Source organism: Pleurodeles waltl, chromosome 8, assembly GCF_031143425.1.
Source record: "Pleurodeles waltl isolate 20211129_DDA chromosome 8, aPleWal1.hap1.20221129, whole genome shotgun sequence".
In the NCBI taxonomy this organism is placed as follows: Eukaryota; Metazoa; Chordata; class Amphibia; order Caudata; family Salamandridae; genus Pleurodeles; species Pleurodeles waltl.
The window spans coordinates 1,401,060,216-1,401,086,997 of record NC_090447.1 but is presented as its reverse complement, the minus strand read 5'-3'; the positions used below and the strand labels follow the sequence as shown (position 1 = coordinate 1,401,086,997).

The 26,782-nt window shown below is 44.4% G+C and overlaps 1 protein-coding gene across 4 annotated transcripts in view; it reads right to left on the bottom strand.

The window, feature by feature from the left end:
- Window positions 1–26,782, bottom strand: part of IL10RB (interleukin 10 receptor subunit beta) — a 177,767-nt gene that overhangs the window by 134,548 nt on the left and 16,437 nt on the right. The gene's annotated exons all lie outside the window — the stretch shown is intronic.

Genomic DNA, 26,782 nt, shown 5'->3' with positions numbered 1-26,782 from the left:
CTTTTAATCATTTTCTTTGAAAAACAAAGTATTGAATACAAAATTCCCAGAAGGTTTCACATAGCGTTGAGTGAGGGCCACAAAATGGATGTACTGCCTCATACACTCGTCGCGTGTCCAAAGATTACAGGGAGGAGCGCCGGTCCGGATGAAATGGAAACAATGGAATTAAGTCCATTCCAATGGACAAAGCATGTACGTGCAAGCGCATTCCAACAGCACCGGAGAGATCGTACCTCGTATTTCAATGAGATATTTCAATGCCACTCTTCATCAGGACTGTAGTTAGCGAGCCTCTAGGGGACCACACGCTGTTTTCCTCCGGACTCGGTGCAGCATAGGAGTGAAGTCAGCATTCCAGTATACATAAACCCTGCCAGATCCATTTTTCAGTGAAAGAATAGCTCTGGCCTCGCTCCCTTCCATGGAGCCTCTAATAGGAGCCACCACTACTCTCGGCGGCAAGCTCCGTCCCAGTGTATTTAAATTCTAATGGGTCCGCATTGTCATATCGTGATTGAAAATATCATATTGATACCATAAGCACAGGTTAGCGCAGACTTAATAACATTTGGCACATATGCCTAGCTAAGCCCAGAGTGCTGTGAATACGTACAGTAAGTTGTGGTTTTAATTACTAATGGACTACGGGCCATGTAACTCCTTAGCCAAAACAAAGACAATTGTCAAGAGACAAAATTCTGATTTACCAACATGTAATGTGTGCAATGAAAAGAGGCGCACTATCCCAGAGTGCTTTATATCACAAGAAGTGCCAGTATTCCGCCTTTGAAAAAGGTATGCATGTAAGAGAAGTGTCAACACACTCCTCCTATATTTTGGTTATCGAAGGGTCATATAACTAGATGACTTTTATGCTTCCACTGCTCACACTGAGGGAACTCTCTTTTTTCTTTAAGCACTCCCTGAGAGTGCTTATGTTTCTTTTTCTCTCTTCTTGTGTGCTGCTTACCATCCTCAAATACTTGCCCTTGTGCACAATCCATACTGCTCCCTCTTCACCCACCCACAGCTCTTCCACTGCTTCCCCTTTGGCTCTCTCCATTGTGCACTGCTTGACCCTCAACTACCCACACCAATCCTCCCTCTTCCCCCACTACAATTTAATTTTTTTTTTTTTTAGTTATCCCCATTCCTCGGTCTTAGGCTTGCCTTTTGCTTTCTCCAGCCAACTCCCCATTGCTTCCCCCACCTGATTTTCCATTGCACCCCCAGTCTTTCCAGTCCCTAAAATAAAATATATGTTTACAATATTTTTGGAGGGCCCAGCAACTACCATGTGCTACTGGGCTGCTCTGTTTTCTTAAAGCTCTTTCAAGCATGTTTAAAAACTGTTTTTATTTACCCCTCCAAGAAGTATCTGTCATCTTTGAACGATAAGTTATAAGAAAACAAAATGGTAGCCAAGTCATGTCCAGGAGCATGTGCATCTATCATCATGCTGGGCTGACGTAGCGCCATGACGTGTGAATAGGATCAGGAAAAAATGTCAGCAAAGGTCTAAAATACAAATCCTGTTGGCTTTGCTTGACTGCACTGTCAGTGTCCCTTTTCTCTGGGTGCAAAGGTCGCTCATTCACAGCTTCTCAAGCACCCAAATGGGTAGTAAAACCCAAGGCGACTTGAATTATCAGCAGGAGAGAGGCAAACTGTGCGGCAGGATTGAGTAAATTATGCAGCAAGAAAAGGCACATCATGCAGCATAATGTGGCACATTTGCAAAGGTATTACTCCATTATTTAATCATTTTTAGGTTGAGTGTAAGCATATGACCTTATGTATACTTTAGTATACTTCTTTGTGAGAATAATACCCATCCACTCCTTTCATTTGTTTATTTGTTTCCTTTAAAAGCCCTTCCTTGCTAGTGGTCAATACTTCCTCTTTGTCCCTTCCATGGAGCACCGGCCAACTAATATACCCTCGCCCTTTCTCTGTTCATCTGGTGTTTTATGGGTCTATTTTCTTCTTTCATTCCTGCTGGTGCTACTGTTTGCAGTAAATTCACCTAATCTCCCACTGCCTTCTACAGCCTTAGGAACGCAGCCTCAGGATCACTGCTCCAGGCTTCCCCATAAACAGGCATGTAAAGATTGTTCTTTTCTTCTCACATTTGCCTGCAGCGTGTGCAATTGATGAAAACTTGTTCCAAGTAGGGCTCTCCATTTTCTTTACACCTGCTTCTGCCAGTAACCTCCCCCTGCAGCAGGAGGGGCGGGGGAAGAGCTGGGAGTGCTGCACGAGACAGAGTGGACATTAACATTACCCAACCCTTTTTTTAAATACTCAGCTTTCTTGCTGCTTCCTCCCTTTTGACAGTGCAGGGCACATCAACCACACACCCTGCCCTTCTCCACAATCAATACTTAGCTGAGGATGCCACACTAGGCTGACATGAATGAGTGAAGACTGACACTGCACAGTGCTGTCCAGAGGAATGGAATCGTAGAGCATGTTCTCCCTAGGGAAGAGAAACATTGCATTTCCCTGCAGGCCTTTAACACATGCTTACCCACAAAATACAGTTCGTTTTCTTTTTCTTACAGCTTTTTGGGTTAGAATGAATTGTTTGTACAGAATAAACCCATGTTCCGAGTGAAAGGAAAGGAAACGTATTACTCTGCCATCTGTCTCCGCTGCTGTCTCGCTCCCAGCTTTCCACTGCAGCTGCCTAGCCCAGTTCGGGAAGAGGGAGCGGGCAGGGGCATCTCCGGGGCAGGGGCCTTTCCTGGTGCTGTCTACAGGCACTCGTGTGAGCCACAACCAGTGATGAGGCATTTACAGCAGAGTGGTAAACTTTGGAATGCAGTATCTGGATAGGATATGTGCTATCAATCCAGCCAGGGTTCTTTACTTTATTTCCATACGTTTCGTCAGTGACCTCACTCTGCAACTGGAAAGGGCGGCTGCAGCCCTTATTGTTGCATTTTTAGTAACGTTTGAACCGTTTGAGCTAGAAACATTTTTTTTAATCTGCAGATTATGTGGCAGATGATGGATTATGTGGCATAAGGGAGAAATCTATAATTATCTGAAAATCACCAAGGTCTCACAATCACATAATTCCAGTGGCCCTGGTAATACCTAATCCAACCTTACTTACTGAGCTAAGAAGATAGGCAGGAGCAACAAACAGCTCACATAGTATTTCAAGAATCTTCTTTAAAGCCATGGAACTCACCCAGCTGCAGGTTCAATGCAATGAACACATTCCTGTCAAGTCTTAAACAAGCATTGGCAATCCAATAGGTCTGGCAGCTACCAGCCCTTTGGCAATTTTTGTTCAGACATGGTTTTTGCTAAACTTTGTTGCTGTGGAAGCTGCCGGGTTCTCATTGATTTACAAAAAAATGGGTAAAGGTGAAAAAACATTTTGCAAAAGGACAGCACGCTTAACTCAGTGAAGTCAGAGACTGGCTGAAGTGGGCTGATCATTGCCCCATGATGTGTAGTGCAGTAGGTGTGAGAACAATATGAGCGGCATAACAACAGACTAATGCTTATACCTGGCTGAAAATTCCTATGCCTTCTACATTATACACATAATGTTAGCAAAATCAAACGGTCATGCCTAACACTAGGCTTAAAAAGGCCTGTCGATCTGACATTGGCTGCTAACCTCTGATGGCTGTGGATCTTTTCTTGTAATGTTTCTGTAAATCTTTATTACAAAAGGAGTGGGGTGAAAAGTCGGATACATATAAAGCCTTGCAAAGACAGAGTCGGTTCTACAGATAGCTGGATAGCGACTGATAGATAACAAAATCTGAATAAATGGCACAGCTCCACTTAATAATATAATAGTTAAATGTCTTGATAAGCATGACATACAAGAGCACTGAAAGAAAACTATAAAGCCATACAAGGAAGACATACAGACTAAACTGGTTTACAAGTATAACTGCAGTCCTCAATAAAAAAAAATACATACCAACATGACACACGGGAATGGAGTTATAACTGCATGGCATTGCATGTATACTAACAGGATACATTTATTAAGAACAGTTTCAAACAGACGCAAACTGATATGCTGTGAAATACCAGCTGTTAAATAAACAAGGCCACTTCAAATTAATATACAACAGCATTGGGAGGAGACAGCAACTGAAAAAGCTGGAATGTGCCCGGTGCTCACAACAAAAGCAGCTTGTGTAAAGCATCTTGCTATCACATCAGTGTCTGAACAAAGTGGCAACACTAAAGTAATCAAATAAAAACAAAACCACTGGCACTGAAGGGAACTTCCTTGTGTGCAGATGTGCATGTTGTGAAAGAGCCAAATGCAGTCACCTGAAGTGCAGTTAGCCAGTGGCTGAACTGGCCAACTCACTGCTCCATGTAGTGTGCTGTTGTGGGAGGATCCACCAGTGAATGACATAGACCAATAGATGAGGAGGGATGGGTGAAAGCCCCTTTAAATAAATAAATGATACATATAACTTCAGTGAAATTAAAAGGTAACGCCAGACCTAAAAATGATTTAAACTGCCTCTTTAACAAGCTATACTGCTTGTTTAATTTATTTTGATGTCAGCGACTGCGATTCATATTTCGTGTTTTTCTATTCGCAGGGACCATTTTATTCTCTTTAAATTCTCGAACATCAGAAACCTTTGAGGAAATGCACTACTAAAACAACTAGCCTTTGCAAAGTCAATATCTCTCACCTTTAAAACGTGAGTGTCTACATTGGCTTTGCCATTGCTCAACGCTAATAGATCGGACATGAACTTTTAAAATAGTGCAGCACATTTTGTGATAAATACAGGGCCAGCTGTACCATTTTAAATGCTTGTATCTTATAACCCGGAGAGCACCCCATGGCCTCCGGGTGCAGCACTTCTGCCTGAGAGAGGGCTAGCAGCTGAGCCACAGACCTCAAGGATCCCTTCTCATTGGCTGCTTCTTCAGTCTGCAAACACTGTCCAACCAGCCCTCTCTGCTGTAATACTATAACTGGTTCCAAAAATCCCTCCAGTACGGTATAATTACGACAAAACAGCTTCTTACCTCAGCAGTTGCTAAGGAATCTGCAGCCCTAATAAAAATATTCCCAGATACTCCGAGTGTAAGAAGATGCTGGGAGCAGTTTGATTACTCATGCAGTGAATACAGCGGTACTCCAATAAACGCTCCCATGATGTGCGTATGAGTTTCCACTGTCCCTTCACATCCTGAGGTCTCTCTCTAATGAATTGAATAATTTATTGTCCAGTTAATTAAAACCATTACAAAAACAACAAACTGTAATTATCATAAAAACACACAATTCATAAAATTGTAAAACAGATACCAAAAATAAAAGCCTAAACTGCCAACAATATGTTAAGCCTTCATCTATATAACTAAGTTTGTACAAAGTGCAGTAATGCAATATTTAAAACAATCTACCTATATAAAACTCACAATAAATTCATTTTCATTACTGTTTTGTACTGGCACAAGAGGACCAAGTGGGTAGGAAAATATTCTCAGTTCACAGTTATTCAATACTAAAAAAGGCTTCACATTTACGCATCTACCTATTCAATCCATTCTCTCAATATATTGCAGTAGTATCGACCGTTGGGATGTTTGGCAACGTAATACCAAAATGAACAATAAAATAAAACCTTGCATCAACCTTTATACCCTCTGTCTATATAACTATACAATTATACAAAACGCAATACAATATTCAACTCTGTATATATATATATATATATATATATATATATATATATATATATATATATATATATATACACAGAGTTGAATATTGTATTGCGTTTTGTATAATATATATATATATACAGAGTTGAATATTGTATTGCGTTTTGTATAATAATATAATATATATATCAGAATAAATTCATTTTCTTGTTGTTTTACAATAGCATAAAATGGACAGAAATGTGAGGGACGTGTTCTCAATTCCCAGTTGTTCAATACACTATAAACCTACACAATCCCATATCTGCCCAAACAGTCCATTCTCTGACTATATTGTACTAATATCAACCTTACAGACTTTTAACAAACATTACATCAGAGTGCATTGTAATACAATCCTAATATGATCATCGAAGTAACCACTATGAGATCTACAAGCGTCTAGCTCACATATATAAATCCAATCAGAATTCACCCATTTTAAAAGGTAGTAAGTTTATTCACTAAAGTCACTGCAGCCAAGTTTATTTTCCTTTTTACATAGAATGTATCATTGACGTTTTGGAAAGCTATCTTTTTTACAGCCAGTTTTATAAATTTCATCATATGGGATTTTATTGGATTTAGGCATGCAATGACTGATTGTCGACATGTCCGTAAGCCACATTGATTAAAAAGTGGTTTTAACAGAACTCTCCTTACTTGCACTAAAGCTGGGCAACTGCATACTAAGTGAATAACATCTTTCATAACCTACAGCTCTCCATCAGAGTCTCCTTATTTCTATAGTATTTACTTGTTTCACCTGGCAGCTTTCCCAGTCAGAAATACAAGAAGGCTATTTTAATGAAAAAGACCATCTGGCCTCAAGAAACAGTTGGGCCGAAGGATCTTGTAAACATTAAGGACCCCCTACGAATAAGACCTTTTCAATAATTATTTATCCTTCTACAATGACAACCGCTTCATGTTACCATTTACTACTCTCTTAAAGCCCTGCATCAATTGGGCACTTTCCCAAATACCTTGCGGATCCAAGTTGTTTATTGCCCGAGTCAAATAATGACATGTGGGGACTCCACTGCTTCTTTGCAATTCTTGCCATGACCCCTAGCACAGTTCATTATCCTTTGCCATACTTATTCTATGGCAGGTCTTCACATAAATACCTTACCTTGCTATTATCTGATGTAGTAACCCCAACTACAAACGTATTTGTGCCGGCGATGCACTTTGCAGAAGGTGAAAAAGCAGCCTATACACTTTTATTATCGCATTTAGATATAATGCATCTCTCAACAGAGGAATTCACTGCCATAGGTTAAACTGATTATCAGCTTAGCTGATATCACATTCAATAACTGTTTTCCCCAAAAATGTAGTAGCCCACTGCTTAACATGATTATTGAATCCACCACCAAAAACCTCAGTTTCTAAAATTTTCAGCTAGCTCTTTACTTTGATCTTTCAAATTGTCTGACCAGATGAGTGTATGATCAATTTATCGTTCTGTATTGCCCAAAAAGGAGTGGAGCTATTATTATGATGCTTTAGTCGAGCTGAGATCACAGTCCTTTGATGCCTATGATCACTACAGTCTGACTTTCTAATATTAAAAGATATTACCTTACCCAATAATCAAAGGGTAACTGCTGTATAATCTATTATAGAATGTGCTGTAGCGGAGTGATAAATCCATTCCGTTGGATTATCTAGTTCATATCTTCCATTTAGGACTCGGACACCTACAGACTCCAAATCCTTCACTAAATTTCTTGCCCTATAGTCCTGTGTCCTTTGACTTGAGACTCTTATAGCTTGTGGGGGCACTGACCTCCTATAGTCTTGCCGAATAATCTGATCCTTCCGCTCAAAATGATAAATTAAGTCCATAGTAAAATCCCTTATTAATATATCAGAACGATCAGATTCTTGAAGTAGTGCTACTATCACACTAAACACTTCAGAAACTATTGTACACTTTATTTTTATATTTGGAGGCATATAAGCATTTATTATATTATAGTGGTGTTTTGCAATCTTCTGTCCAATTTTTCAATTTGATCACTAGAATATTACTATTTCCTAATTCCACCTGAGAGACTTCAACCTTCAATGCTATTCCAATATAAAATCGCTAATCTTCCCTTTGGGCGCCCCCGATTTTGTGTTTTAACTGCTGGTCTAAAGAAGCCCTTATAAATGGTTAAATCAAAATCTTCAAGAGCCCATGCTTCTTGGAGCCATACTATCTGATATCCTAATAAGCAATATCTTTCTTCTGCCATTTAATTTTTACACCATTAATATTCCATGAACAAATGGTAAACACATGCCTCTGTTAACAATCCTACATTTACTTGCATATCCCTTATATTATTAACAGCATTTACAGGGAGGGAGCTGAATCATTGAGTTATTTTGCAAGTAAACCAAAGTAGATTTCTCAGCAAACCCTCCCCCCCACACAATTTGCATGTAACAGATTCAATACATTACAACAATACAGGATGTGGTGTGAGCCTCTTGATTAATATGTGGGGGTAAAAATGATTTTACTCAACGAAGACTGATTGAATAAGATTTTCCCGGTCCTCCTTTTTTGCAGATGCTCTGTCCTTAAGTATACTTTCCATGCCTGAAGTGGTTTGCCTCTCCCCAACCTCAGTGTACTCCAACGCTCGATTTGTTGTTGCATATTTGTTGTATCCATCATATGACTGTGGAGTATTTTTAGGACTATTTTTAGGAACATTGTAAATTGCTTCTTTCATTTCTGTTGGTTGCACTACATTTTTTATCGTCCCCATCACAAACTCTCTGCCATAATTCATCATTATTCCATCCACTCTAGGAGCTGCAGTACTACACATTTCTTCTGATTGCTGTGATCTCTTAAGACTTATTATCCAAAACACACAAATCCCTTGCTGGATACCTATGCACTTTCTATCATTCTGGGGTGAAGTTGCTAACGAGTCATTAGCTTTTATCATTCAAACTTGAGGATTGTCGAACTTCGTTATCTCGATATCAACAGACTTTTTTGAGCAACCCTCTTGTGTTTTGTTAAAACAGGTGTAGGGGGCCACGGGGAGCCCCAGCATTGCCCATGCACTCGGCATGGGCAGTGCAGGGGCCCCCCTGCCCTGCGCCTTTGCAATGTTCTGTGCTGTGCAGACAGTGAACACTGCCAGGGTTCTGGTGCACCCTGCAGGCGACAGCATTGCCGCTGGCTCGATTTCGAGCCGGGGGCAATGCTGCCACCTCTTTCCCACTAAGCTGATGGATGGAAACCTCTGTTTCCGCCTGTCAGCCTAGCAAGAAACACATGATTGGTCTGGGGGTTGGTCACTACTATGGCGGCAGCCACCCTGTCTGGATTTGGCAGACAGGCTATGCCGTCCGCCAAACTCTTAATTAGGCCATTAGTTTCACCTTCAGTATTAATGGGTTCACATTTTTTATCATTAAAATATGACTGATCATTCCGTCCAGAAGCATGTTTACCCTCCATTTCGAGGGAACTACACTGTTTCGCTTCCCATTGTGATCCTAAGCTTAGGTTTACATAATTCACTTTTATATCCTCAATTATGGAAGTTAACACCCGGGTAATTATTCTAATTTATCAACAACTGGAGCACACAGACTCAATATTTGATGACACTGCCACAATTTGTGCATCAGTGATCAAACCATTAAGTTCCGCAAGCTTCTGGTCGATACCTGAAAAATGAAGTTGCCATTAGATTCAATAGATCCCTTAGAACATCCAATTTATTTGATAGATATGTTAACACCTCAAGGATCAATTGTGATGATCTAAATAAAAGATCCCACAGAGTTGCAATATTGGTGACTAATGGAGTCTTCGTTTTTTCCCTCAATTCCCCCATGGTGGGAATTCTGCTGTGCCCGTTGAACCTGCTTCGCCTGCTGATGTCGTATCATTGGAAAGGGTTCCTTACATATTTTCAAGGTCATCAATACTTGCTCAGTGTCATCCGCTAGTATCTCAATTATATCACCTCGGTGAAGGGGTGTCATTAAATTCCTTGTCTTATTATCAATATCCACATTCACTTCTTGTGGTATAGGAAACCTATTCTTCAGCACTGGGGCTATGTTCCCATTTTCAAAATGTTGTAATAAGGGAGATTCAGGCATCACTGATAAAAGATCCATATCACTAACAGGGCCCCACACTGACTTCACGCTGTCCTCCTTATTAACTTGATTTTCTACTTCTTGATTCTTCGAGCTATTTTTTGCATTATTTTGTAAGCTAGTTTCTATTGTATCCTCTCGTAAATCATCCCTTGGATCCTGTGATTGTGTTGAGTTAGAATTTATTTGTGTAATAGGTGCATTGTGAGGGGTGGAGAAAATAATTTCCACCAGGTCCTTAAGAAAGTCAAACTTTTCTGGAACTTTTAAAACTTCCCCAATCATCCATGCCACTGGTGAAGTTAGGGATACATTATCTTTCCCCGAATTTGCCTTTGCCATATCAACTTTTTGCCCCACCTGTAACCCTCCCCTCTTACTTATCCTTGTAGGCATTTGTCTAACACGACAACCCGATGATGGGTCTCAGGCAAGCCCGCTTCTTAGCTTCTTGCTATCTGGCCAATCCAAAGGCTCAATCACACTTGCCTAATAAATTCTAGGCTACTCCACTTCACAATGATACAGATGTTCCAGATTCCGGGATCCAGACGGTTATAAACGTGTCATACAAAATAGAGGGCAGGTTGCAGGCAGATTCAAGACAAATTATCAGCTCGTCAAAGGACCTTTAATCACCTCAATGCTACACAGGCATCATACTTTTTATCAAAGTTTTTTACAGGTTTATACAATTTATAAACTTAAAAGTATCTGTTCCTAATTCAATACAAATAGTGATTTATGCGACATTAAAATAAATTGTAGATTATAAATCAAAATGTCAGTTGTAGGCTTTATGCAAAACTGGGCACACAGCACCTTGACACGGAATCAGAACGGGGCACACTTCAGACACTTGCAAGTCGATTCCGCGAGGTCCGCAGGGCTCACTCTCTGTAGCAGCCGGGCTATGGCTACCACACTCTCACCGCGAGCCATCAGATCCACAATGGCGATCCGCAGCCACCAGACCACGACACCCTTAGTGGAAAACAAGGTATCAGTGGGAGTAGTAGTTGACAAAAGGCCACAGGACAGCTGCCTTTAAGTCTTTATCCCAGGGTTTTTTCCGGCCACTAGTCTTTGCACTCAGGATAAATCATGATAATTGTCTCAACGGATTAGACTGAATACTTTTGTGCACTTTTCTGGGCTTTCCAGGCTTGTAAATATATCCAGAGTATGTTTTCCATGTCTTTAAAATAAGGGGACCAATAAAGCTGAATGGCTATATAACAATAACTATATAACTCTCTGCAGACTCCTTAGCGGCGACTAGGTGGCTTACTCACATATCACATGCCTCCTGATAGCTCCCGGTTTCTGGTAGCATCTGCTGATGTTAGCTATCAGCCACAAACAGCCCCAGGCCTCTGAGTGCAGGGACTCAAGAAACGCCACTCCTTTGGGAAGGAAGGAAGGTAAAGGTAGAGCCGGGATTACAAATAGGGGCCTCACTAGCGCTGTGAGCCCTCACCTTGCGCCGACCAGCATGACCGACCAGTACACCCGACTTCGGAATTCTTCTGTCGCTCCACGGCCCCACACGCCCTGTTTCGGTTCTGTCGCGGTCCTGCATCACTCTGTTTCAGTCACCGGCTGACTCGGCTCCCCCGCGGGCCAAGGGGGTTGCAGGCGGTGCGCAGTATGTGATAGCGGAGTATGGTGAGGGCTTTAAGTATTGAAATGCAATTCTGCCACAACCCCTGCCGTAACAGCCGCAACTGCCAGGCTCCTCAGCACTCCCGACTCCCCCTTCTCCGAGGTCCGAGATCTGCCACAGATCCGCTCCACCACTTCTGTCAATCGTCAAACTTGTCCAGTCCAAAAAGCGAATACAGATGAGCTCCAACACACTCTACCGTGTTGTATGAGTTTCTACTGTCCCTTCACACCCCAAGGTCTCTCTCTACATATAACACCTTAACAAATAAACAAACAAGCAACTCTTTCCCTTCAGTGTAATGTCGCTTCCATAAAAATGTACATTTTAGTTTACAGCATGTCCCTTAGGACAGCTGTGGCGTACACCTAAAACCTGACTGACTTGCCATTAAGTACTGTATACGCCCCAGTGAACAATCACAAAAGTACTGTACAATGTTTTTTTCGAGCACTTGTGAACTTTCACTCAGCCTCCTTGTCTTCTTCACAATCTCCAGATAGTAAATGCGTTCTCTGTGCGGATATCAGACTGCCTTCTACTGGGAGGAAAGCAGTGGTGCAGCCAGTGTGTCAATTGTACTAGTGTAAGTAAGGAAATTGACCCTGTCACCCGTTTAACTCTGAAATACAGAAATAATTACGGTTCAGTAGGCCCCTCAGGCCCCTGGGACCAGTGCTGGTACCACTGCACCTGCTGCGCCCCTGGAGGACAGAGAAATGGACAAAACACTGCAGCACTCTCCTGCCTTCTCATCCACACCTTCCTGCATTTTTTTTTATTTTTTATATGTTATAACTGATTTGAGGCAGATGGATATTTACTTCAATCAAAAATAGATTTAAAAAAACTCGTAAATGATTTTACAAAAAAGGTCTTGTTTTGCATATATTTTTGTTGGTGGCATGGGAGTAATTAAATTGAATATTCCCAAAGCTGTATTTTTTTGTGTGAAACAATGATACAATGTTTTACTCCTTTAGATCAGTCAACAAACACTGATAATCAGGGCTGGCTTTAGCACTTGCAGCCCCCCCCCCCTTTTTGCCCCATTTGCACTATTATCTGCTGGTTTTCATCTAGTAGAGTGCACCGAGACCTGCTCTCCAGACCTCAGGGATCCTGTTAAATCCCTTTTCAAATGTGAAGTTTAATTGGGTGCCCCCCAAATGGCACCTACGCACTTACTTATAAGCCCCTAGTATATGGTACTCAGGGCATGTAAGGTAGATTGTCCACACAAGAGGTGCACCACCAGTTGTGCCGCTTGGTGAATGGCAAAGTGAAAACATGACCTCCAGCTGCCCATGCAGACTGGAGAGACAGTGCCTGCACTGCCCACTTGACTTTACCATGGCAATTAATGACAAAGTACCCAACTCCTTTAACTATGTCTATGTCTCCTAAGGCAGGCCTATGAAGTCCCATCGCAAGGAGCTGTATATTGTTAAGAAAGACATATGTATTTAATTTGTCTTACCAGCAAAGCCCTAGTGCTGGCTAAAGTAGCACCACTGGCTAATCGTGTTACTGGCTGGCACGCCATAACGACTAGCTCCTGACTAGGACTAACTAACTGAGTAGTGTAAGGTATCAAATTAAAGGGGACATTAAAGGTAGTTCAATGGTGTACTCAACATTTATGTCACTTTTAAGGTTGGAAACTTTTGCAAAGTTGCCAATCTGCAACCCAGTTAGTCCAGTGGCCTTGCAGAGGGGTGAACTGAGACACAATTTTTCCCACCCGGGGAGCCCAGAGGATGGCTGTCTGAGGTGTTAGCCCAAAAAGTGAGCTTCAAAAGGTGAAGCCACTTTTAGAAGCTCCTGTAACAACACTCCTGGGCAGGATGCCTTTCGTTTCCTGCAGACAGAGTGGAGCCATGGACAGAGAAGTGGAAACAAGTTCAGAAGCCAGTTTTCCAGTGGTGTGCAGCCCCACGGTAGCCACACTTCTGGGGGTAGGCTACCAAGGTCCTCCCTGTCAAGGAAGGCTTCTGCCATGTTGGTTGTGGCAGGAATGTTGCCTTGTGGGATAGCAGCCAAATGCCACAGATCACTAGAACTGTGTCGCCAGAGAGGAGGGTACAGACTAGCCCATTGGCTAGTGACCACGTTGTACCCTTGGGACACTTTGATGGGATATAATGGGTACCCCTGGACTTGTGTTTAGCACTCACTGGATTTGGAAGAAAGGACGAGAAGACCATTTGCACACAGGGATGTGGAATTCCTATCGCCTGACACCTGGGACCTATTGTTTGGGGTCAAGGGCAACAAGTTTTCATGTTTATTTTGTCCTTGGGACAAGTAGGCCCAACCCCCTGTAGCATAAACCCTTTGTCTGCCAGTTTACAAGAAGGGAACTGTCTGCAGTTGAAGTAATATGTGTGTCCCTCAGTTAATGCTGTTCGAACTTGTGAATATGGTTCATAAATAAAAAGCCTTAATATTAGGGCGAGCGCTATAAATAACTGTTTACGGTCACACTGCACTACTGACAATGGTTCCAGTAAAAAAAATATATATATAAATAAAGTATACACACATTTGAAAAGTTTAACAATATGAGGCTAAGTAAAATGCTTCCAGAATGCTCTCTGATCAGATGCAAATGTTTGCAAAGAGTTGTAAGGAAGAGTGATGATTCTTTGCTTTCAAAATAAAATGTTCAGAAAAACAAAATACAAGTAGGAAAAAAAAAAAAAGTTTCACTACTGTCTAAATTTATGTGCTAGTTCTTAAGAGTCATTTAGTAAAATGTGTTGATGCATGCTAGTATTTTCCCAAAAAATTCTATTGGAAAATCAGTGTAACCATTTTCAACATGAATATAAGAAGAATGAAAATAAACAAGCACTGGCAAAGCCAGCTGATCTGACATTTTTTTGGGAGTCTTGATTTCGTCAATGGTTGTCCTGTTTTTGACACAGCTTTTGTAACACTTTATTGTTGTGGGAGCTGCCAGGCCCTCACGATTGTAACACACCCTGGCAAAAAGAAAAAAACGTCTTTGGTCTCAAAATGCACACATTGCTACCAGTGGCATAACAAAGGCCCCACAGCCCCTCTCAAGGACCCCCTCAGCACAGCACCTGCCCAGAATGAGTCTGGAGGGGGGGGGGGGCTCTGTGTTCTTTGCAGGGGGGCCCATCCAGTTTTGTTATGCCACCGATTGCCACAGTAGTTCCTGGCAATGAACAAATCTATTACTTGTGCCAATATGCTCCTTGTGGAAGAGCAGAATGTGATCACTCACAGTAAAGCCAACCAATAGATAGAGAAATAGAAGTTTAATAAAAACAAAATGTCTTTGTGAACGTTAGACCTTATTAGGGACCCAATTCTTAAAGAAAGTCGCAAAAGTGCGCACATGGTAAAGGTTGTTGTTTTAGAGGCTTTCATGAATTCACAAGCACTTACAGAAGTAGACCAGGAGATCGTACTCCTAGAAAATATTTGTGAACTGTATTTTAGCACAAGCAAATATGCATGTGTAGAGTTGCTCATGTGAAAATCTATTGAGCGTTTACAAGTTCACTTTTCCACCAACCGCTTTTTTTCCCCAACCCTGGAACAACCTCTACTTCTGTCTTTGTCAGGAGTAAATTCCAAACCTCTCTCATTCTGGGAAAAGATTAGAGAAGAGCTAGTGAAATGCCTTAAAACATGCAAGCCTAGTAGGTTTTCAGACTCAAAGGCATTACACCCATGGAACTATTGCTACTGCTTACTCAAGCCCCAGTATGAAGATTGGTGGAAAGGTGGCAAAATAAGGAAATTGCTATAGTAGGGACTGAAATTGCAAGTATTCAAGCCCTACTATAATAGTAGCCCTGGCATAATCGGAGAGGCTATTATTAGAGGACTTACATATTGATATTTTAGCCATAATGGGGCACCGCACTATATGGCACCAAAGGGATAAGTAGCTCTTTTTACAGGACAGGTAGATTTAAGAAGCAACCTGTCCCAAGGACAAGTAGATAGTTTATTAAATTTGACATCCCTGCACCCATTGGAAGTGCACGAGAAGAGGCTGAGACATAGGAGCAACTGCACCTGCTGTACTTTGGACTAGCAGAGTTTCAACCATGTTCTGCGGACCTGGCTTGGGGAATAGTTGATTCCAGGCCCCAGTCTGAAGCAGAGACTCCAAGGGTAAGATCACTGAGCCCAAAGAACAGCAATGCGGACAGTATGGCTGAAGAGCCCAAATCGCTTCTCTGGTAGTCACCGTTGAAGTTTTGCCACTACAGGTCGCCGGGTACTTCAAAGGACGGTTCAGAGACAGACAAAATGTGCAAAAGGTCTGCTGGACTACAGTCATTGGATTCACTGACCAAGAGGGACACTAACCCCCACCAAAGATTTGTACCGTGACCACTGTGTTGCAAGAACGATAGGTCTGCATCAGCAGCCCTTTGACCCCTGCATAGAGGACTTTGTGGGACCCCCTGAACCGTGGACAGTCACCCCCACTCACCTGTGGACCGGACTCAATTGGACTTCACCCCCATGGACCACAGAGCATCAGGAGCACCACTTGAGCATCATCAAGTCTACATCCCTCAGCATCAGTACCTCTCCGGAGAAATCAATGGCGGTTGTCCTGTAAAGTTTTGAACTCGCTTTAAAAACGTTCTTTGGGCCAGGTAACTGGCCTAAGAATCTTTACTGGCCTCCTACAACTCGATCCTGCTGGATTTGGTTGCCCATCCGGGGTCGGAGTTGCGGAACTGACTGTTACAAACTTCTCAAAAGTTTTCAAAAATGTCTTGCCAATGCTTGTTTGCAGTTGATCTCAAAGTTTGTTCATGCTTTAAAAAATCATATCTCTGGAACCATCTAGTGGACTTTAATGGTCAAGGACTCCAAAAATTCATAAATATATGCTCTCTTTTTATAAATTGATGGGTCTCTTGTTTTGTGGCTTTCTTTTTCTGCTTGGTGCTGTTAAATGATTTACACATTGCTCATTTACCAAACCTTACTGCTCTGAGCCCACAGCTATCAAGGGTTGAGCATGAGTAAACATACCTGACTGGTCCCAAGATGGTAAATGTGAGTGAACTGCACGATAGAGCCACACCCACATCATATAGTACACCCGTTTTCCTATACTTCCTTTTGTTCTGTTTTTATTAATCAGATATATTCAGATATCACTTCTTATGCATCTTCTTTCAATAGCCAGTTCACAAGATTGTAGAAACTGTCAGACAATCATACAGCCTACATGTTTTGCAGGAAACCTGTATTTCAAGGCTGCAATTAAAATTTAACTAATTCCACTCTTATCTAATGGCTTTCCAGTGTTGACAATATTTTATCTTCTGGTATTGAACCAAACAGCGCTTATACATGTTACGTTAACACAGATTTCTGCAGTGTACTGACATGTTTACTAAATCGTGTCAAGTCAGCACGGATTCGACTTCCCCTTACACTGTCAATCTTGTCATTTCCCACATTTACCTAAATCTGACTCAAGAGTGCTCTCACAACAAACCACTGCCAACAACACCCCAAACCACCCCAGCCTTAACAAAGCAGTACACTTTTCATCCAATTTTAAACATGCGGTTTTCCTTTTCACATAAAATGTGGTTCACTGTAGTGAACCAAATGATTATGTTGTTACGAATGCATGATCTTAAGTTTACATGTTTTTACAATATTTATCTACATGGCAAAATGTGACAGAGCAAACAGTTTGCAAATAAAATGTTACCGCAATCAATACGAGAAAGGCATGTTTAAAACACAAATGTTTCCCAGCCACAAAATCCAGGGCCTCCACCAGCTTCTCCAGCCCCCACAGGAATCATGTCCTGAAGTGTCAGCCGGATCCTGGGTGGTGGAGGTGGAAGTGGCACAGAGACATTTTAAGGCATAGGCATGGTGAGTTCTGGCATAGGGCCCCAGCCTTTCAGGGTCTCCCCCTCCTTGCCCACTTCCCCGATAGAGCCAGCTCTCTTTAGCAGAATCTTGCCCTAATGACACTGAAAATATATTTTCTTTTTTATGAATGTTTTTATTTGAGTTTTAACAGAAATATAGCATAGCCAGTTAGACATTACATAGCAATCTCTTTGCAATGCATCGAAACTAAAAACATATGTCAAACATCCCCAACCCTCCCTCTCCACCCAAACCCCAACACAGCACCCATCAGCACGTTGAGCAGTCCCTGAGTTCAATTCTCTCATCCCACTCATCTTTCCCTGAGGTCTCTCCTGTTGCCATGTGTCAAGGAGTGTCTCCCTCATCACCCCAGGAGTCCATATTGGACAGTTGGCTATATCTCCAAGAAATAGTACGTCATCCATGCTCCCCAAATCTTTTGGAACTTCCACGGGCATCCTCTATTTGTGTACGTCACTTTTTCCCCCATCATAAACCCATCCATCCCTCTCCTCCACCGAAGGGCACTTCTCTGAGCCCCAAAGGCGGGCTATATCCCTTTTGGCTACCATCAGTCCCAATCCACACAGCGTAAGTTTTCTCCGGGGCAAGTCAATATCGTTAGGTATTCCCAATAGAATATATTTGGGATCTAAGGGAATCTGTACCGACAGCACTCCCTCCATCTCTTCCATCAACTTACTCCAAAACTCCTTAATCTTGGGACATTTCCACACCACGTGAAAGAAGGATCCAACATTACCACAACCTCTAATGCAGTTCGGGTGTCTCGCCCTTCCCATCAAGTGCAGTCGTTGTGTATCATAGTATACCCTATGTAGAATTTTGAACTGAATCAGCCTGAGTCGTGACCTAATCGCCACATCTCTAGGGAACATCAGTGCACCCTCCCAGTCTTTGTCTTCCATCGGTCCCAGCTCCGCCTCCCATCATTTACGCAGGTGTACCAGTGTATTTGGCATATTGTTGTTAATAGTCTTTTATATTAGGGATGTCGCCTTAGCATTTATCCCACCCATTAATAGTCTGCCCTCTAGAGGGGTGCACTCTGGTATTCCCTCTCCCGGGAGACCCTCCGCTCTCCATGCATGTCTCAGGCGTGTGTAATGAAAGTGCTGTGTGTTGCTCAACGCATATTCAGTTTGAATGGACGCAAAGGACATAATGTCCCCATCCTCCATCAGGTCCCCAACTTTTGAAAGGCCAATCCGGTCCCAGCACTCGAAACCTTCCAATTTCTTAATTTACCACAGCCAGCCCTCCTCCCAGAGTGGGGTCTCTTTAGTGGGACTTCTATGCCACCCCATTATCTTATTAGCACTTGTCCAAGCCTCAAGGCCACCTGTGTGGCTGGAAGAAGATGTCTAATCCCACTTCCCTCATATAGGAACTGCCTGCACGACCTCCTAACTCATTGTAGCCGCTCTAGGCGGAAGGTGGAATGGTCCTCCGATGCGAATATCCAACCATTAACATTGACCAGGTGTGCCGCCCAGTAATACGCCTCTATATCCGGCAGAGACAATCCCCCTGCATATTGATTGCGTTGTAGCGTCCTAAGAGCTATTCTTGGATGTTTTCCCTCCCAGAGGAAGAGCCGTATATCATGATCTATGACCCTGAACAGACTTGAGGGGATCTGATAGTATGTGTTTTGTAGAACATATAGGAGCTTTCGTAAAGGAATAATTTTAATCATTGCCACTCGTCCCATCAATTTAAGAGGCAGTGTTTTCCATCTGTTCAAGTCTGTCCTGCACTCCTTCATCACCCTCCCCAGGTTATGAGCATGGCATCTGTCTGCTTCGTGTGTCACATAAATGCCAAGATATGTGAAGCCCTCACCTGTACACTGCAACCGTATCTGCAATGGGGGCAGCAAAGCATCCCCTCGCGGTGCATAAAGAATTGTTTTATCCCAGTTAATACAGTATCCTGAGTGCCTCCCATATTCCTCAAGCAGGAGAAAGAGCGTCAGGAGGGATACCTCTGGGAGAGTTATGTATAGGAGGACATCGTCCGCATTTAAGGAAATGCGTTCCTCTTCCTCCTCTCTTAGTCTAAAACCATAGAGGCTCGGGCAGGTGCGGATCTTACGCGCTAGGGATTCCAGGGTGAGGGCAAACAGTAGGGGGGGGGGGGGGGGACAGCGGGCATCCCTGTCTCGTGCCCCGTGCAATGGGGAATTCAGAGGAGAGGACTCAGTTTACCCTCACCGCCGCCAACGGGCTGCAATAAAGCAGGCACACCCACCCTCTATATTTTGGACCAAAACCAAATCATGTTAGCGTAGCATCCAGGAAGGGCCAATGCACCACATCAAAGGCCTTCTCCGCATCTAATGCTAGAAACAGTTGAGGTTCAAGTCAGCCCATGATGGTGGCCAGCCACACATGCACCCGCCTCAGGTTATGTCTTGTGGAGCATCCAGGCATAAAGCCAGTCTGGTCCATGTGAACTAATGGAGGGAGAACACCTATCATTCGAGTTGCCAGCACTGTGGCCAAAACCTTCACTTCCACTTTTACCAGAGATAACGGTCTGTATGACGCACACCGCCATTTGGGTCTCCCCTCTTTATATATCACTGCTATCTCAGCCCTCCTTAGGTCCAGGGGGAGATCTCCTTTATCACGAGCCTCCAAAAACATATTTAAAAGATGGGGAGCTAATACATCGTGGAATCTCTTAAAGATCTCCACCGCAAACCCATTTGTGCCTGGGACTTTGCCCGATCTGAGCCTCGTCAGTGCTGCTGTGATCTCATCTAATGTAATGTCTCCCTCTATTCCTTCCCATCCCTCTACATCCAAGACAGGAACATCTATACTGTCCAGATATTCGGTGATGCGGTCGGCATTTTCTAATGGTCTTGCCCTGTAGAAGTCCCTATAATAACAAGCAAAGGTCTCCGCGATATCTTCGTCGGCGGACACCCTGGTGCTGTCTTGAGACTACACCTAGTGTATCCATCTAGGCTCCCTTTCCTTCCTCCCGAGCCAGGCCAATCGTTTCCCAGCTTGGTCCCCAGTCTCGTACAACCTGTATTGGACCACCTGCAGATGATTCCTAGCCTCTTTCTCTGCTGTCGCTCGATATTCAGCTTTCGCCAACTCTAGCTGACGAAGAAGCATAGATGTAGGCGTCTGCACTGCTGCTCCCTCTAATTCTAGGAGCTTGCCTTCCATATTACTTAGCTGTTCATTGTTTCTTCGCCTTTTCTGAGCTACTAGATTTTGTGCACTGTCTCGGAGTACTGTCTTGTAAGCCTCCCACAACACCACCGCAGAGCTGACTGACCCCAGATTTTCTTTAAAGTATAGGTCAGTATCCACCCTAAGTCCTCTCACCACCTCACAGTCCTGTAGATCCCAAGCACACATCCTCCACCCCTTGCGCCCCTTCGGTCTTCCGCCCAGACGCACCATCAAAGGGGAGTGATCCAAAAGCCCCCTTGCCAGGTATTCAGCTTGGTGTATTTTGCCTACCTCTCCCGCCGGGGCAAAAATATAGTCTAAGCGAGAGAAAACCCTATGAGGCCCGGAGAAATACGAGTACTTCCTGTCCGTTTAATGCATCCGTCTCCACAGGTTCGACAACCCCAGGGCTGCAGCGAATTCACACATCAGGGTAGCAGGGCCCACGGACGTCCCACCCCCAATCTGTCTACACCCGTTTCCATCACATCATTAAAATCTCCTCCCAGTATGTGAAGTGGAGAAGAGGACCCCAGTAGGATCTTTGCTATCTTCTCCAGAAGGGGGCCCTGGAGTCTCTCCATCCCCAGAACCCCTCCACACCTACATCAGGGTCCTTCCATCGGCGAATGAAACGAAATGGGGGGCGACGGATCAGGATCGCTACTCCCCTGGAGCCAAACGTGTATCCCGCATGTGCCAGCACTACATACGGCACCCTGCTCAGAAAAGGACACCTCGTACCTCTGAGGTGAGTCTCCTGGAGGAGTACTACATCTGGTTTCTGCCTTTTAATATATTGGGACACTAGTCCGCGATTAACCTTGTCTCCCAGTCCATTCACATTCCTGGAGAGGATAGTAAAGCCCTGTTCATTTTCGGGGGGCATTGCCCTACCTTCACTCATGGGGGCCATCTTGAACATCTAATCATAGTAGCTAAGCTCTGTAGCCACTCGGACCTCCAGGAGCTTGAAAGAGGGGATAGAGGAACAACCTCTCCCGTCATACAATGCTCAACTATTTGCGTCCGTGGGTTAAATATGTAATGTGACAACAACAGTGGAAATAACCTTCTTATAGCAGAACCCGATCCCACCCCCCCACCTCCCTTTGGTTCCTATGAGTGTACATCTCCACAGCCCTACCCCACAAGAGTCAAAAGGTCTGTAGGCCCCCCCTCACCCTACCATCCCAACAATACAAACTTGTAGAACGTGTTTAAAGGGGGATGTGCCACCGAAACAGGTGGAAATCCAACTGTTTAGTGTTCAAACGAGAGGGCATTGTTTCTCTCGTATACAACCCTGGATCACAACCCCCTTAGTCTTAAGAGAACCATAGTCCTCCTGTGTGGGGGGGGGGTGAAACTGTAACGTCTCTTCACGCTCTTCAAGCCTCCATTCATCTGCTGGGCCTTGGGACCTCCTTCTCCGCCTCCATATTGTCAATAGCCTCCAATAGCGGGTGAGGGGACTTCCCACCCCCACCAGGTCAGGTCGACCCTCAGGCGCCAATGAGTCCATAGCTGCATCTCCACTGCGCCCCCGAGTGCTTGCGCTACGTTTCCCTTGCGAGTCAGTAGTGTCAGCTCCTCTTGCTGCTCGCCAGGGAAGCCGCCATGGCATGTCCCTGCCAATTCTCTGTCTCCACCTTCCTCTGTGCATCGGGAGGGACCAATCCTTGGGTCTCGCACCCTCCCTCTTTTGGGGTCCCTTCTCAGTCTCTCCACTCCCCTTCCTAGAGAGCCGGGGATGCTCCTCAATCCACTCCCAGGCCTCTTCGGGAGACTAAAAAAAAAAAAAAACCGTCTTCCCCTGAAACAGGACCTTTAGTTTGGCGAGAAATAGAATGTACTGGAGCTGAAGACCACGAAGCCCGGCTTTAACGGAGTCAAAAGGTACAGCGTTGTTTCTGAACTTCTCTAGTGTAGTCAGGGAAGACCAGGATCTTAGAGTTTTCATACTGGACATCCCCCATTCTACGTACTTCCATTAGGATCATATCTCGGTCTTGATAGTTCAGAAAATGGGCTATCACAGGCCTAGGGGGTGCGCCAGGCAGGGGCTTCCCTCCCAACGCCCTGTGGGCACGTTCAATCACAAAGCAGGCAGAAAACTTTTCAGGCGGGAGGACTCTCCTGAGCTACTGCTCCAAAAAACGGTTCATATCAGTCCCTTCAACCCCCTCTGCGAAGCCCACAAAGCGGAGATTATTGCATTGTGCTCGGTTTTCAGCATCCTCCAGCCACCACATTACATACTTATTAAGAACTTTGATCTCTGACACCTCTCTCCACAGGTCCCTAACTGTGTCCTCCATTTCGGATATGCGTGACTCCGCAGACGTGACTCGCTCTGCCACTTTACGGAGGTCTTTTCGGAGCAGGGAGACCTTCGAATGTACTTTGCCCATTCGCTCCTCCAGAGCCCCCCTGGATGCCTGAATCACCGAGAGAAGCGCATTATTGTCCGGGGCCAATACAGGATCCGTCACCGGCATCAGGGCGTTACCACCTTGGTGTAACAATCCATTTTGCCCTGTCGAGGCAGTTTAGGCTCCTTATCTCTTGCCATTGGGAGACCTCAAGAACAAGCCCCTCTGGATCACCAACTTCTCAGTGGCCCTCTAGCAGGCAGTAGACCACTACGTCCAGCCGCAAGCGGGAAACCAGGGGGGACCCACTTGACCTCCCCCTGCCCCCGGAGCAAGCTAGGCGCTCATCTACACGGGCTCTCTGTCACGTCTCTCTTCCCTCTGTTCCTGGAGGGGAGATGGTTGCCTCCCCAGTTATCTCTGCACCTTCAACTGGCCCCGGGCGGCGTATAGTCTCTGAATCCCAATGCTTTCCCGTCTCTCTGCACATTACAAACCGGTCACCGTCCACCAGGCTCGCAGGCATCTCTTCCTTCCTGGCCACTCTCCGCCCCTTACAGGTATCGGAGCATAAATGACCCATAGCCCGCCTTCAGCTTCTCAGAGCGACCAAAGTCCAAGGGGGAAGTATGAGGGGTCGTGCCTTACCGCATCAGCCCCTTGGAGCGTATCTTCAAGGGCCAGACAGTCTCCCCGCATCCAGCGCCCCCGGGGCACCCCCAAAGCAGATCCTTCGATCCACTGGCCCTCGCCTTGGCCTCTCTCCCATCCAAGGCGTGTGCCCCTCTCCGTTCCTCCGCTGCCCCAGCTCCAGCACCAGAAATCAGATTTCATGGACGGTAGCGTGAGGAAGCCACATCTGACCACCCTTGCCCTCCATGTCCACAGCGGATCGCCAACTAACCCTAAGCACCAGGTGCTCCAGGGGTGCTCCGGCAGGGAGTCCCGCCAACCACGGGCCTAGTCTCAGCCGTCCTTCCTTCTCCTCCGAGGCGCCCAGCCCTCAACCACCTCGCTCACAGCAAGAAAGCCTCCAAGTCTGGGCCCACCGCTGCCCTCCAGCGACCACAGAGGAACGCCCCAGTCGCCTCACACTCCTCTGGAGAAAGAAGGGGGATGGGGGAAGAGACTCTTCCTCTCCGGTTCGGGGTGTCCCGGAGGGGATAATATTAAACAAAGGATATTTTGGTGGAGGCCGTTACGGAGCTCCTCAAGGAGTGTCCGTCCTCTGCGCCATCTTCGACCCTGAATAATTTTTAAACATAGTATTTTAAATACTGTTTCCTTTATTCTATTTTTACGTTGGGTGGTGTGTGAGTCTATTACAGAAATTTTGCAGAGAAATGTTGTGTTAATGTTTCATACAACATCCATAAAAATAGTTCTTTTAGATCAAAGAGGACCTCACATATGAGAAATGAGAATGACCCTTCCTGAGGTGTGGTGTGATGTGGGTGCGGCTCTGGAGATAGAGTATGAGTCTTATGACTGCGTTCTGGATGAAGGAGAGTCAGTTTAGGAGTTGTTTGGAGATTCCGGCATAGGGAGTGTTGCCGTAGTCCAGCCTGCCATGATGAGTGCTTGAGTGATGGCCTGTCTGATGTTCTGAGGCAACTGTTTGAAGATCTTTCACAACATGCATAGGATGTGGATGCAGGAGGTGCACTACTTTGAAGTAGTTGACATTGGTGAAATATCATGAGCTGATACAGATGCTGATGGACAACTCCTATAGCCATTAACTAAAACCTGCTGAACCACAGTAGCCAGTACCTGAAAAGGAATGCCCAAAAGCTCCTGCGTTTATGTATATTTGAATGTTGTGTGTGACAACCTGAGCCCTCTCCTGTGACCCCAGGGTATCTGCATGCAAAACCTAAAAGGACACAGTATTTGATAATGGTGATACCATCAGATTCTAGTTGTCTGTTCTTTCTTAATAGTGATAACATTATATGAACAATGTGCTTTCAGAAGACGAGCTGTGCCAGCTGACCAGCCATTGCACACAAAAAAATAAATTAAAAAAATCACATTATAAATTTTCGTTGTTACACATACGGTTTATATTTGAAGAGGTTCCACAGCTCTGGAAATCAGAATATACTATACTTCCAATACAGCTTATGTTCTTATGTACAAATACCTCTGCAAACAGGCAAATCTTAAAAATAGGTTATTTTCAGTGAGGATATAAACCAAGTGGAATTAACAAGTAATCTAACTACAAACATCAATCAATGTACTAAGATCAAGAAAATGTTGAAGGCTCATTCAGCCATGAATAGTAGACAAAGCCTATGAAGCCATTCTGGCCACTCAATTCTTAGAAGAAAAAGAGGCTGAACACTATCTGTGATTAGGCAGTATTAGATTTCAATCATAAATATACCCTATTGTTGTCCTTTGGTGTGCTATTTTCTGCTACGTGCAAATCAAAAGCTCAGAAGTGGTGGTTAAGGATGAAACAGAATCAAGTCGTGAGAGGTGGTAAACATTTTAGAAACACAGAGAAGAGGTGGAGTCGTTTAGTGAGTGGTTACTGGTGGTCTTATGCAACACAAAAAGATAATGGACAGATGGCCGCACATTGTCAAACGTTCAGCCCCACTCTCAGATCTGAGGTAAATCCATTGTCATTTGCTCACCATGCCACCCTAGTTTGGACCCAGCCAAATGCAAATCATTCTATTTTGTTTTTTAAGAATTCTTTTTATTAGAAACTTGACAAGAATGCACGGTACATCGCAAATATCACTCGGCACAGAGCAGCATATATGGATTAGAACTACATCTTCTACCCCCCCCCGTCTCATCCCACAGAAATTGCCAACCCGGTCCCTGCTCCTTAGCAGTTTTCTTCAGGAGCAAAGAGTCCATACTAGGCGGACTCATGGTGGCATCTTGTGAGAGGTGGAGTGCACAATCCACTCCCATACTCATTCCATTTCCCCCACACTTTCCTCCATTTCTTTGAACATCCTGACACACAGGCTACCTTCTCTGCTAGCATACACCAGTCCATGTCCCTTTTCCAGTCTGTCAACACTGGGGCCTCCGGTGATCCCCATAATCTGGCAATATTTCTCTTTGCGACCACCATGCTCAATGTTATCAGCAGTCTTTCTGATCTTCCAAGTCCATGGGTTCCCATATATTCAATAGACACCATTTCATTGATGGAGATACTGCCTCCCCCAGGAGGTTACTGAGGCATATAAGCACTAAGGACCAATTGTGTCTTATTTCCAGGCATTCACAGAGAATATGTATGAAGGACCACTCCAGCCCACATCTCCTGAAGTACAAGCCATGCGGTGCCTGCCCATTTTGAAACAAAGTGTGCATGGTAAGTATGTTCTATGGAGTATTTTAAACTGAATCAAGCAGAACCTGGAGCGGATTCCCATCTCCCTTGGGGACACCTGTGCCTTTCCACTCCTTGTTCTCTAGACTGCCCAGATTCTGCACGCACTGGAGTTTAATGTGTATGAGTGTTTCATGAGAGTTATTCAACATTGTTTTATACGTGAGGGAGATGGTCTTTTTATGTACGTATTCTTCTAGTAGTCTGCGTTCCAAGGGCAAGGTCTCCAGGAGATCCACACCCCTCAGAAGTACTGAGTGTAATGTGTGTCGTACATGGAGGTATCATTAGTACTCAGAGGGAGCTAACTTGTACTCCTTTTGCATATCACTAAAGGGCTTAATGATACTGTGTGGCCAAAGGTCTCCTGTTTTTGATATGCCAATGAGGTCACTTTGTGATTCCG